The following is a 12,872-nucleotide window of genomic DNA, read 5'->3' on the forward strand; positions in this document are numbered from 1 at the left end:
GCTTTCTCCATGATCCAGTGAATGTTGGCGATTTGATCTCTAGTTCCTCTGCCTCTTCGAAACCCCGTTTGTACTTCTGGTAGTTCTCAGTTCACATACTGCTGAAGCCTAGCTTGTAGGATTTTGAGCATCACCTTGCTGGCATGTGAAATGAGCGCAATTGTGCAGTAGTTTGAACACTCTTTGGCGTTGCCCTTCTTTGGAATTGGAATGTAAACTGAACTTTTCCAGTCTTGCGGCCATTGTTGAGTGTTCCAAATTTGTTGGCATATTGAATGCAGCACTTTAACAGCACCATCTTTTAGGATTTTAAATAGCTCAGCTGGAATATTGTCATCTCCGCTAGCTTTGTTGTTAGTAATGCTTCCTAAGGCCCACTTGACTTCACTCTCTAGGATGTCCGGCTCAAGTTCAGTGACCGCACTATCATGGCTATCAGGGACATTCAGATCTTTCCTGTATAGTTCTTCTGTGTATTCTTTCCACCTCTTCTTAATCTCATTTGCTTCTGTTAGGTCCCTGCCTTCTTGGTCCTTTATCATGCCCGTCTTTGCACAAAACGTTCCCTTGAGATCTCCGATTTTCTTGAAGAGATCTCTAGTCTTTCCCATTCTGTTGTTTTCCTCGATTTCTTTGCATTGTTTATTTAAGAAGGCCTTCTTGTCTCTCCTTACTATTCTCTGGAACTCTGCATTCAGTTGGATATATCTTCCCCTTTCTCCCTTGCTTTTCGCTTCCCTTCTTTCCTCAGCTACTTGTAAAGCCTCATCAGACAGCCACTTTGCTTTCTTGCATTTCTTTTTCTTTGGGATGGATTGAGTTGCTGCTTCCTGAACAATGCTACGGACCTCCATCCATAGTTCCTCAGGCACTCTGTCTATCAGGTCTAATCCCTGAAATCTATTCCTCACCTCCACTGTATATTCATAAGGGATATGATTTAGGCCATACCTGAATGGTTTAGTGCTTTTCCCGACGTTCTTCAATTTAAGCCGAAATTTTGCAAGAAGCAGCTCATGATCTGAGCCACAGTCAGCTCCAGGTCTTGTTTTTACTGACTGTATAGAGCTTCTCCATCTTTGGCTGCAAAGGACATAATCAATCTGATTTCGACATTGAAATCTTTGCTGTGATAGGCTACATAAATCTTTACGTAGCCTATCATGGCAAAGATCAGGGACGCAAATAGCATCTGCCACGCCATTTGCGTCCCTGCTCTTTGCCGTGATAGGCTACGTAAAGATTTACATAGCTATCACGGCAAAGAGCAGGGACGCAAATGGCATCCGCTACGCTGGATGCCATTTGCGTCCGCAGACCGGCAGTGGACGGAAGTCTGGCAGTGGACGGACGTGGCTGGTGCCTCCGCGGACTCGCCAAGGAGTGGAGCCTGCTGGGGAGGGTTCTGGGGGAAGGAATGGATCCCCCCTCACGGACCCCCCAGCGGACTCGGGTGAGTGGGGTTCGTACACCCCTATCAAGAAATAGAGAAAAATGATATCTATGTATGTGGATTTTGAACTTTGAGATGGTTCTCTTTTTGTTGTTGTTGTTGTTGTTAAAATTAGGAGAGATAATGTCTGTGAACTCAATGTATGATATACAACTAAGATAAGAACTAGAGAATAATAATAAACATTTGTTGTGTAAGGGGAGCCAAAGGTAGATATTTTACAATCTTAAGAGATATTTTAGTGCATGTGTATTGTGTGTTTATGTTGTTGTTGTGTTTTGTTTTTCTTTAAAAAAAAATTATAAAAAAAGAACCATTAGTTTTTGGCCATGTTTGGATGTCACAATAACCCATGATGGGTAAATAAGCTACACACAGTAGCTTATTTTTGAAATAGTCCACAATCCCCCACCATGCACCTCATGAATGAGCTAATAAGCTACTGTGAGTAGCTTATTAAGCTACTGTGTGTAATTTGACTCACCTCCCCCGCCCCCATCCTGCTGAAGTCTTCTCACCCAAGCAGTGGCACTGTTTCACCTCTGAAGCACTGGAAGTTTCCAGTTGGGAGGCACCCAATCCAACATCAAAAGTCAAAACCCCACGCAACTACTCACCAAGGAGCAAAAATCCTGAGTGCAACAAAAAAGGGGGGGTGGCTATAAAACCTTGGGGGTTTGCAGGATTGGGACAACACTTCATACACAGCCTCCCCAGGTCAGGAGGCATCTGACCCAACAACAAAACCCTGTGCAACTACTCACCAAGGAGGGAGAATCCTCAGTGCACCAAAAAGGGGGTGGTGGCTATAGGAACTTGGGGGTTTGCAGGATCAGGACAAACTTCACACACAGCCTCTCCCAATCCGGAGGCACCAGATCCAGTATCAAAACCCTGTGCAATTACCCGAGAGGAACAAAACCCCCAAGTGCACCAAAAAGAGGGTAGCACAAATAAACCCTTGGGGGTTTACAGGATTGGGACAAAACCATTGCGCATTTCCCCTCATAGCCATTGCTGGCATAGATGACTTTATTGTCATCAAAATTGATGATGATAAAGTGGAGTTGCACATTTCACACACACGCACACACACGCACACACACGCACACACACACATACTGCTAAGCACATTACTATAGTGAAATTGTGTCAAAAAGCCCCCCATACTTGTTGCTGGCATAAAGCCTTGATTGTGTCAAAATCACTAAAGTGCTATAGTGCTTCAGTGACACAGTGGAGTTACGTATTTCACCACACACACACACACACTGCTGGAAGAGCACGTCTGTTTGCTATAGCACTTTAGCGCTAAGGCAAAATTGCGCAAAAGTGCAATTATGCATCCCCTCGCCCCATAGCCATTTTGCTTCTCCTTGGAAAAGTGTCCAGAGAAGGAAAAGGGGGGTGGGAGCTATAACTCCCTGACAGTTTGCTCAAATGGGGCAAAATTGCACAACCGAGGTCACTGGCAGGGATGCCTCTGAGCATAGGCAGTGGCAGAGTAGCTCAGATTCTGAAGAGGAACCGCAAAACGTGGGGGAGGAATTTTCCCAGACTCTTCCAGACCGGGAGAGACAGACTTTTCAGGCTTCAAAGGCCCAGCTGGACAGAGAGGGCCTCTCTTCACATACCCCTGTGAGAGAGAGCGAATGGGGGGGCTTGCCTGAATTCTTAGATGCCAGGTGCGGATGCAGAGCCAAGAGAGAGATGGCAGGGGTAGAGCTGAAGCGATCCGCCCAATTGGCCTGGCGGGAACAACTACATGTAGAGACCTCATGAGATAGAGGGAGATCCCCATCCCCACCCCTTAAGTTAGGAAAGCATGGCTGCCTTTTCTCAACTTTCAACCTGGGTAGCTTCCCTTGGAACTCCCTGAAGGCATTTCCTTTGTAGACTGAGAGTTACTGACAATTTGCATCTGTATGACCCATTGAAGTAAAAGGCTTAAAGAGCCGTGGATAGAAGCCTCTTGTCTGTGTTTTGATTTGGCTATTTGAAGTTCAGCAGGGACAAAAGGGAACCCTGACAGTCCCCTCATGGGGACCCTCCAAATGCAGCAGTGGATAATTGTACAATTTGCTTCTTTATGGAAAAGTGGTCAGAGAAGGAAAAAGGGGGTGGTAGCTATAACTGTCAGGGTGGAAACTGAGCCAATAGAACCCCAGAGCAGTTCTGATTTTGAGGAGGAACAGCAATCCGTGGGAGAAGAGCTCGCTCATCTCTCACAAGCATAGCAGCTGGCAGAGATTCCTCCTGCCAGCATTCCTGAGAGAGATAGTGACCCTGGCAGTGAGAGAGCGCTGGAGGGGGGCTTGCTGGACGCTCGGCGCAGATGCAGGGAGCAACGACAGATGGAGGGCGCAGAAAGGAGGCGAAGCGCTCGTTTGGTGCGCAAACAACGGTCGCGTCCCGAGGACCCAAAGGAAAGAGGGAGAATTCCTCATCATCTGTGTCCTGAATTGGCTATTGGTGGGGACTGCAAGAGGCAGCTAGGGCGCTCCTGACAGCAACTCTCTGACAGTTTGCTGGAATGGAGTGAAATTGCATAGCTGGGGTGCCCTCAAGGGGAGCCTTCAGATACTTTAGTGGATAATTGTGGAACTGTGCTTCTTCATGGAAAGTGAGCAGTTTTCCCCTATTCCCCTATTTCCCAAGTTGCACAGTTTCAAAGCAGTGATCAGGAAAGCCTGTCATTGTGTAACTTTGCTGTAGTGCGGTAGCGGGATAGCGGGATAGCACAAGGCTGTCACTGTACTATGGGAAAGCTGTCATTCTGTAGCTGTAGCATGTGGTTGTCCCTGGGCTGCTTGTCAGGTCTAGGAAAAAGGGCTCTGCAGGCTAGAGCAGAGCAGCTGCAGTGGTTTTGGCCGGTCTTGCCAGCCGACTCTGTAGGCGAATGGAATAAGCCCCAGCGAGTGCCAGACGATTTGATAACTCACGATGGGTTAAATAACCCTTACTGCAGACCATGGGTTATCAGAGTGGGTTGTTTCAGCCAAACAAGACAGCGTGGATTAAACAATTCTCAGCAGATGACATGATAACCGACGATGGGCCTTTTCTGCTGTGGCACCCCAGCTGTGGAATGAGCTCCCCAGAGAGGTTCGCCTGGCGTCTACATTGTACTCTTTCTGGCACCAGGTGAAGACCTTTTTATTCTCTCAGGATTTTAGCTTCCTAGTCTTCTAGCTCTGGTGTTTAAAATCTGTATTTTAAATCTCTGCAGTGCTGCTAGGTTTTGTTCTGGTTGTACTCTTATATTGTGGTTTTAAGCTTTCCTATTTTATATTATTTTATGCTGTGCTTTGTGGTTTTCATTTTTGTGAACCACCCAGAGAGGTTCAGCTATTGGGCAGTATAGAGAATAAATAAATAAATAAATAAATAAATAAATGGGTTACATAAGCCACCGCGGCTTATTTAACCCATCATGAGTTATCGGGTTGTCCAAAACCAGTCTTTGTGTTATTTTAAAAGTTTATAAAATTATGCACGGCATGGAGAAAGTGAATAGGGAGTTTGCCCTCTTGCATAATAATACAACTCGGGGTCATCCTATGAAGCTGAAGGGTGGCAAATTCAGGACAGATAAAAGGAAGTATTTTTTCACACAGCTGAACTATGGAATATGCTACCTCAGGATGTAGTGATGATCACAAACTTGGATGGCTTTAAAAGGGAGATTAGGCAAGTTCATGGAGGATAAGGCTATCAATGGCTACTAGTATATCTCTGTATGCCAGGTGCTAGGGAATACTAGAGGGAGGGTGCAAATTCATTCATGTCTTGTGGGCTTCCCATGGGCCACTGTGCAAACAGAATGCTGGACTAGATAGGCCTTTGGTCTGATCCAGCATGGCTCTTCTTATGTTCTTAATGTCCTTTTTCATGTATGGCCTCTCATTTGCAGAGTGCTAGCCCTTAATAATCTTATTATCTCCTTTAGTGTCTCTAAAAATGACAATTGATTCCTTACTCACTAGAAGCTAACTTGTGGTGGAGAGAATAAGTAAAAGAACAGAAATGGACAAGATAAGGATCATAGTTGGAATTTGCAGTTCCAGAAGGTGGTAAGCTGTTTTCTGAAAGATCCAAGTAGAAAAATGGCAACTTCTTAACTCAGAAATGTGGGAAAATCTGGAAATTTTAAACAATAACCTTTATAGCATTAAAGTATGATGGAGTCAATATGCCAAACTTTCTACTCTGGATTATGTAAAGTAGTTAGCCAGGATGTTCATCCAAGTTGGGCCAAAGTACTGACCCAATCTTTTCAAATTAAGATTTATCCCAGTGGTTCCCCACCTATGTTTTAACAGGACCCACTCACAGTGTGTTGGTCAGTGCTGGAACCAGCATACTCAGCAATTCCTCCAGGTTTTGAGCTTTCAGCAGGCTTTACTCTCCTACTTTCAAACCTATCTTGGCAATTATGGGGACTAGAAACTTGTTGTTTGATGGGGGTGGTATTTTCAATGACAGCTGAGATTCTCAGGAAGTTGTGTTCTGAATCCAATGCCACTTTGTTCACTTTTTCTGTGCCTGCACAGGATTGTGGCATTCATACTGCCTTGTGTCTAAATGTTCAAACCAGCTTCTTGTCAAGACTATGTTAAGGGACTGGTGAGAAAAGAATACACGAAGAATATTAACTTCCGAGTGCTTCCAGGATTAACTCAGAATCAACCTTTCTAAGAGAAATTGATTTTTTATAATGTTAACGAACAACTGGGACTGTCAAGTACATTACTTAAGCTGGAATAACCCAGCTCACAAATAAATAGGTAATTCTAAGGAAATAATCATAAATCTGTCACTGGAAGAGAATCACTTGTGAACTTTGCTTAAAGTGCGGCATAAGACAGGAATCTGGATAGGGTTAGCAATGCACACACAACACAACAAGATTTATTTCCATGCAAATGGATCTATCTTTCTTCAGACCGAACTAGTCAGGGCAGATGGAAGCAATTTTCTTTTGAAGGAAATATCTGAGGAGGCTTAGGAGACAAAGTATCAATTTTTGTTAACCTTACAAAGCCAGAGGGGCTTTTTCATACTCAAGGGAGATGAAATGCATTACTACAGGCAATAGCCTACCCTTGATTTGTATAGGTTAGGAAAAACAGCTTAGTGCTTTCAAACATGTTTACTTACCCTCACAGTACTGGCAAGCTCACAAGCTAGACCTGGTGCCTGTGGACAGTGTCACCACATTCAGAACAGCTTTATTTACACTATCAGTTTCATCTTGGAACACTATCCTCATCTCTATGTCATGTTACCACTACTTCACTGGCACTATCTGCCTCACATTTTCTTCCTGGGCTTCCAAGAGGTCATAGACCTAATATACATGGCCCAAATGCCACTAATGGCCCCTTTCCCCTTCATTCATCATGAATGCACCGAAGAACACAAGAAGAGTCCTGCTGGATCAGACCAAGGGTCCATCTAGTCCAGCATTCTATTCACACAGTGGCCAACCAGCTTCCCATGGGAAACCCACAAGCAGGACATGAGTGCAACAGCACCCTGATGCCCATGTTCCCCAGCAACTGGTATACAGAGGCATACTGCTTCTGATACTGGAGGTACCATATAGCTATCAGAAACAGTAGCCTCTGATAGCCTTCTCCTCCAGGAATTTGTCTAACCCCCTTTTAAAGCCATCCAAATTGGTGGCCATCACTACATCTTGTGGAAGTGCCACTTCCTTGGCAAATCAAAAGAGTAATAACTCTGCTTGATGCACCATAGTAAGATTATGGCCAATGGTAAACCCCTGTGAGACTCAGAGCATCTCTACACCAGTCCAAAATCCTGTATTTAAAATGCGGCTTTCTGCTTCCATTTTAAATGCAGCATCATGACCGACTCCCCTGATATGCGCTTCCTTCCCTCCCTTTCTCCCCTCCTTCAAACCCTTACCTGTGTCTTCCATTTGTTTAATTCTAGAGCAGCTAGATGGCACTGTGGTCTAGCTCCTCTTATTGTGGCTTTTCCTTTTTAATGAGAGAACTCAACTGGAACTCAAGGGCTGTAATTTGATAGCTCATTATCTCCCATCTTTTAAAAAATGGAACAGAGGTCATTTAGTGCAGGAGACACCCTGGAGGTTGATGACATCATCTAAACGACCCGCAAACTTCCATGAGTAACAAGTCTCAATAAGGATGGCAAGAATTAATGAAAACAATCAATGACCAATTAAAGGAAATGGGTGATAATGGAAAAAGTGTAAAAGAGTTAGCAAATGAAGCACAGAATATGGGCAAGAGACACGGTCTGCAAATAAGGAGATTGGAGAACCAAAATAGAGCCATGAAACTTAAAACAACAGACCTAGAAGACAGAAGTCAACATACAAACATTCATGTCCGAGGGATGGTAGAATCTGTGGAGGGGGGTGATATGATAGGATTCCTCATAGACTAGTTTAACTCCCTAGTCCCAGACACCCTGCTGAAAAGAACAGATTTTTTGAAAGAGCACACAGCGTTATAATTTCAAGAACAAGTGGCACTGTAAAGCCAAGAGACATTATAGTGTGTTTTGCAAAATACGCAGTGAAAGACAATTTCCTTAAACAAGTCTGGAAACTTCCATCCCTAAATTATAAGGAACATGCAGTAATGTTCATGCAAGATCTAAGCTCTGAAATGCTTAGAAGGCGTTCTCTGCGACCAGTTACACGTTGCAACTTCATTAAAAGAAGCACTGAGAATTTTGGAAGATTTACAGCTGGAACTTCCAAGTGAGATTAACGACACCAAAAATACAGATAAAGAATCAGAATAAGAAGGAAGAGGAGAAAATGGTGAAAGTCAGTGGCAAGCATATCACAGGACAGCAGGAAGGAAGAAAAATCAAAGAACAAGACAAATAACTGAAATTCTAAGCTGTCCCAAACTTCCCAGACAAGCAAAATGTAAATGAAATTTTAAGGAGTGAACAATCAACTTTAATTCAACATGTTAGATAAGTTATGATGTTCCTATATTATTAATGGGTTATATGAGTTTAAAATGAAGAATGTTAAAAACAAGTGATTTTAAAAATAGAGATTCCCAATGAGATGGAACTGTACATTATGCTATCAAGAGATAAATATTCAAGTAAAAGAGGACTTGAATATGATGTGCGTGTTAACTTAAAGAAGGGTAAGTTGCATATAGGCATGGGTGTGGGGAAGGAGAATCTGGAGAGAGAATATGTACCCCCTCAAGGTGTCACAGTATGGCATGGATGTAGTTAATCCATGCCGTCCCACTTTGGATATGAGTGGGACTTTACCTATGACACCCACATAGTTTCAGTTTTATTTAAATGTTTGGACGGAAGGCTTAAAACAATATATGGAGAGGAAAATACAGGGTAGGTATAGAAGTATTAGAATGGTGATTGAATATGGCTATAAAAGGGGATGTTAAAATTTATACATTTAATGTTAGGAGAATGGGGGATCCTATCAAATGAAGGCAAGTTGTGAATTATTTAAGAGAATCACACCCTGAAGTCATTATGCTCCAAGAGACACATCATAGCAAAAGAGAAGACAGATTATTGAAACATGGATATTATGGGCAGCACTATTCAGCACCAGGTAATTCTAAATCAAGAGGGGTAGTAATAATTTTTTGAACTGCATTTTTATTTCAAAAAGAGAAAATAGTTAGAGATCCACAAGGACATTATATCTTTGTGAAAGGGCATTATAGGAACAAAATATTTATATTTGCCTCTATTTATGCACCAAATAAGAAACAAATTAAATTTTTAAAGGGGAAAGGGCCAAGGACAAAATAGGAGGAAATAAATTGGTGAAATTGTTACAGGAATTCAACCTTATTGATGCCTAGAAAGTAGATAATCCACAGAAGATTGACTTCACTTATTATTTGCATAGACGTAATACTTATTCTAGAGTAGATTTTATTTTAAGATCAGCTAATTTAACGCAAAATATTGTAAAAGCAGAAATTGGCATTAAAAAAATATCCGGTCACCTATTAAAATATTCTTGGATATTCTTTAATCTAGAGTAGATTAAAATATTATTGGACAGCAACCAACCACTTACACATTGAGATTTAATACTATCTTATTAACTAAATCAGAATCTAGGAAAAAATTACAAAAAGGTATACAGAATTACTTTAAAGAAAACATAACTGTAGAAATGCCAATGCATATAATATGGGATATAAGAACATTAACTATGAAAAAATAAAATTAAAGGCAGAAATAAAAGACCTTGAAATTAAACATAAAAAACAAGATAAAATAAGATAGATTTCATTACAACAAAGTTATTATACATAAAACAGAATCATTATGAATTTGGCAATAAGATTTGAAAATTACTAGCGAATACACTGAGAAGGTGTAGAAACAGAAATAAAATTGCAACAATAGAATGCAATAATACTCAGATACATGGTACAGAACAAATAGCAGAACAATTTGCTAAATATTATGAAAAATTATATTCTTCAGATAAACCATCTGATAAAAAATTGATGAATACTTACAAAAATTAAATATTCCAGAATTGAAGAATGAACATAAAAGTATTCTAAATAAGCCAATTGAATGTAAAGAAATAGAAGATGCGATAAAAAAATTAAAGAATGGGAAATCTCTGGTTATAGACAGATATGGTTCAGAATTTTATAAACAGTTTAAAGATTTACTACTACTACCTGACAATACTATTCAATCAGATAATGAAAGGGGAGCAGTCACCATTATCATGGGAAGATGCAAGGATCGCAGTGAATCAGGTAAGCAAACAGATCAATTAGATTCATATCAACCAATAGCATTATTAAATCAAGATGCAAAGTTATTCACTGCAGTCCTTGCATCCCGACTGAGCACTATAATAAAAGAATATGTCTCCCCTGATCAATTGGGATTTATACCTCAAAGGGAAATAGCAGACCCAATACAAAGAATACTGAATGCCATTCATATCAGTAAAAAGAAAGAGACACCATTAGTAATTCTATCCCTTAATGCACAGAAAGCATTTGACCATCTGGAATGGGGTTTTATATTTGGACTCCTGGGGAAATTAAATATTGGACAACACTTTATGAAAGCGATACAGTCAGTTTATCAAAAATCAAAAGCTATAGTGAGAGTAAATGGATTTGATTCAAGGAATTTCTTTCTGGGCAGAGGAACTAAACAGGGTTGCCCTTTGTCAACCTTGCTTTTTATCCTTTCTTTAGAAACTTTGGCAACTGCCATAAAGAAGAAGAATAATATCGGAGGCCTAGATGTAAATGGTCAAATACATGAGATCAATATGTTCACTGATGATGTGGCACTATTAACTACAAATCCAAAAGAAGTTTTGCCAGAATTAATGAGAGAAATTTATGAGTATGGAGCAGTGGCAGGAACTATGCATCAATTATAAAAAATCTGGAGTACTATATACAAATATTAAACCTAAAGCACAATATGAAATTCAAATTATATAGGTATTCCAATATTCCATAAATCATTTAAATATCTGAGAGTAACTATTTCAAAAAAATTAAACAAACTTCAGCAGTTGAATTTCTATCCAGTGATCAGACAAATAAAAACAAGATATTAAAAGGTGGTATCAGATACATTTAACAATTATGGGCAGAACTAGTGCTATAAAAATGGTAGTGCTGCCCAAATTAAATTATTTCTTTCAAACACTCCCTATAACAATTGACTCAAAAGATTTGGCACAATGGCAAAAAATATTTACAAATTTTATTCATCAAGGTAAAAGACCAAGGCTAGCCAAAAGCCTGAGGCAAAAAAGATTAGATCACGGAGGATGGGGAGAGTCAGGTATACACAAATACTCTGAAGCAAATCAATTAAGAACCATAGTATCATATTTGGAAGGAACCTCAGAGAAATTATGGGTAGGTATGGAAGCAACAAGGAAACACATCCAATTAACTGAAATAATTATATTTGGAGGGGAAAAATAACAGACTTAGAATGGGTAGATAATCCCTTTTTACATGTTACCTTAAAAATTTGGGAAAAATGGAAAAACAAATTAATCCCAGATATTTCCCTGTTACTTCCATTCATGTTATATCCTGGCTTTTCATATTTAGATAAAGCAGAGCAATATGCCAAATGGAGAGAAAAAGTATTATACAGAATGCGAGATTTTTATGAAAATGAAACCCCTCTTACTGTAGCAAAATTAAAAGAAAAACTTCAGGGACTACAAATAAATTGGATTATTTTCTATCAATTGCATTATCTTATTGTGAACTCTACAGTAAGACAAAATATGATTAGAAATATGACTAAATTTGAACACATTATTTTTAATTTATTTTATTTCATTTATTGCATTTACATCCTGCCTTTTTTCCTCTTGCAAGGAACCCAAGGCAGCGTACATAATCCTCCTCCACTCCATTTCATCCTCACAATAACAACCCTGTGAGGTAAGTTGGGCTGAGGGTCTGTGACTGGCCCAAAGTCACCCAGTGAGCTTCCATGGCCAAGCAGGGACTAGAACCCGTTTCTCCCAGCTCCTGGTCCAACACTCTCACCACTACACCACACCAGCATTATATTGGAACATATGAATAATACGAAAGGACTAATCTCTAAAATATATTCACACTTAATTGAAATAGATACAAGTATGTCAACAGGATTGAAAATAATATGGGAAGATGATACTGGGATAAAAATAGACCAAGATATATGGAACAAATTATGGACAACTCAGTCAAGGAAAACCGTATCAATAATCCTTAGAGACAATTCTTCAAAATATTACAGCAATGGTATATTACAGCAGTGTGTCTAGCAAGGATAAATACAAATACTACAAAATGTTGGAGAGATTGCAATCAGCAAGGTTTATATATCCATACGTGGTGGGCATGCCCTGTTGTGTTACAGTTCTGGAAAAGGATATTCACAGAAATGGCAAACATCATGCATCAAGTTCTCTATGCTACACCAGCATTAGCTTTATTAACAATTTGGGAGGAACAAAATGGAAAAGTGACATCTAAGGGACTGATAGTCTTTATGCTGATGGCAGCTTGCAGGGTAATAGCAAAAAGTTGGAAAAATGCAGAATTATTAACATTAAACTCTTGTTATACAGAGCTGTGGCAAACAGCCATAGCAGAATGACACACCAACTTAGATTAGTTAAAGGTAAAGCTAAAGTATTTGATTTTTATAAAGTATGGCATGATTTTATTTCATATACAGACCAGTAAGATATTCAACATCCGTCAAGGTCCTTCCTCAGATTATGGAAAAGAGAATAAATACAAACTGTAATACGAAGAATTATATAAATAATCTCCAAGCCCTTTATAGATTTAGTCACATTTGTGATTGTAATGTAAAAGTGGAAAATGTGTTAAATATATTA

Source organism: Heloderma suspectum, chromosome 5 (genome assembly GCF_057233095.1).
Source record: "Heloderma suspectum isolate Gila_16-S chromosome 5, 16-S_ref, whole genome shotgun sequence".
Lineage (NCBI taxonomy): Eukaryota > Metazoa > Chordata > Lepidosauria > Squamata > Helodermatidae > Heloderma > Heloderma suspectum.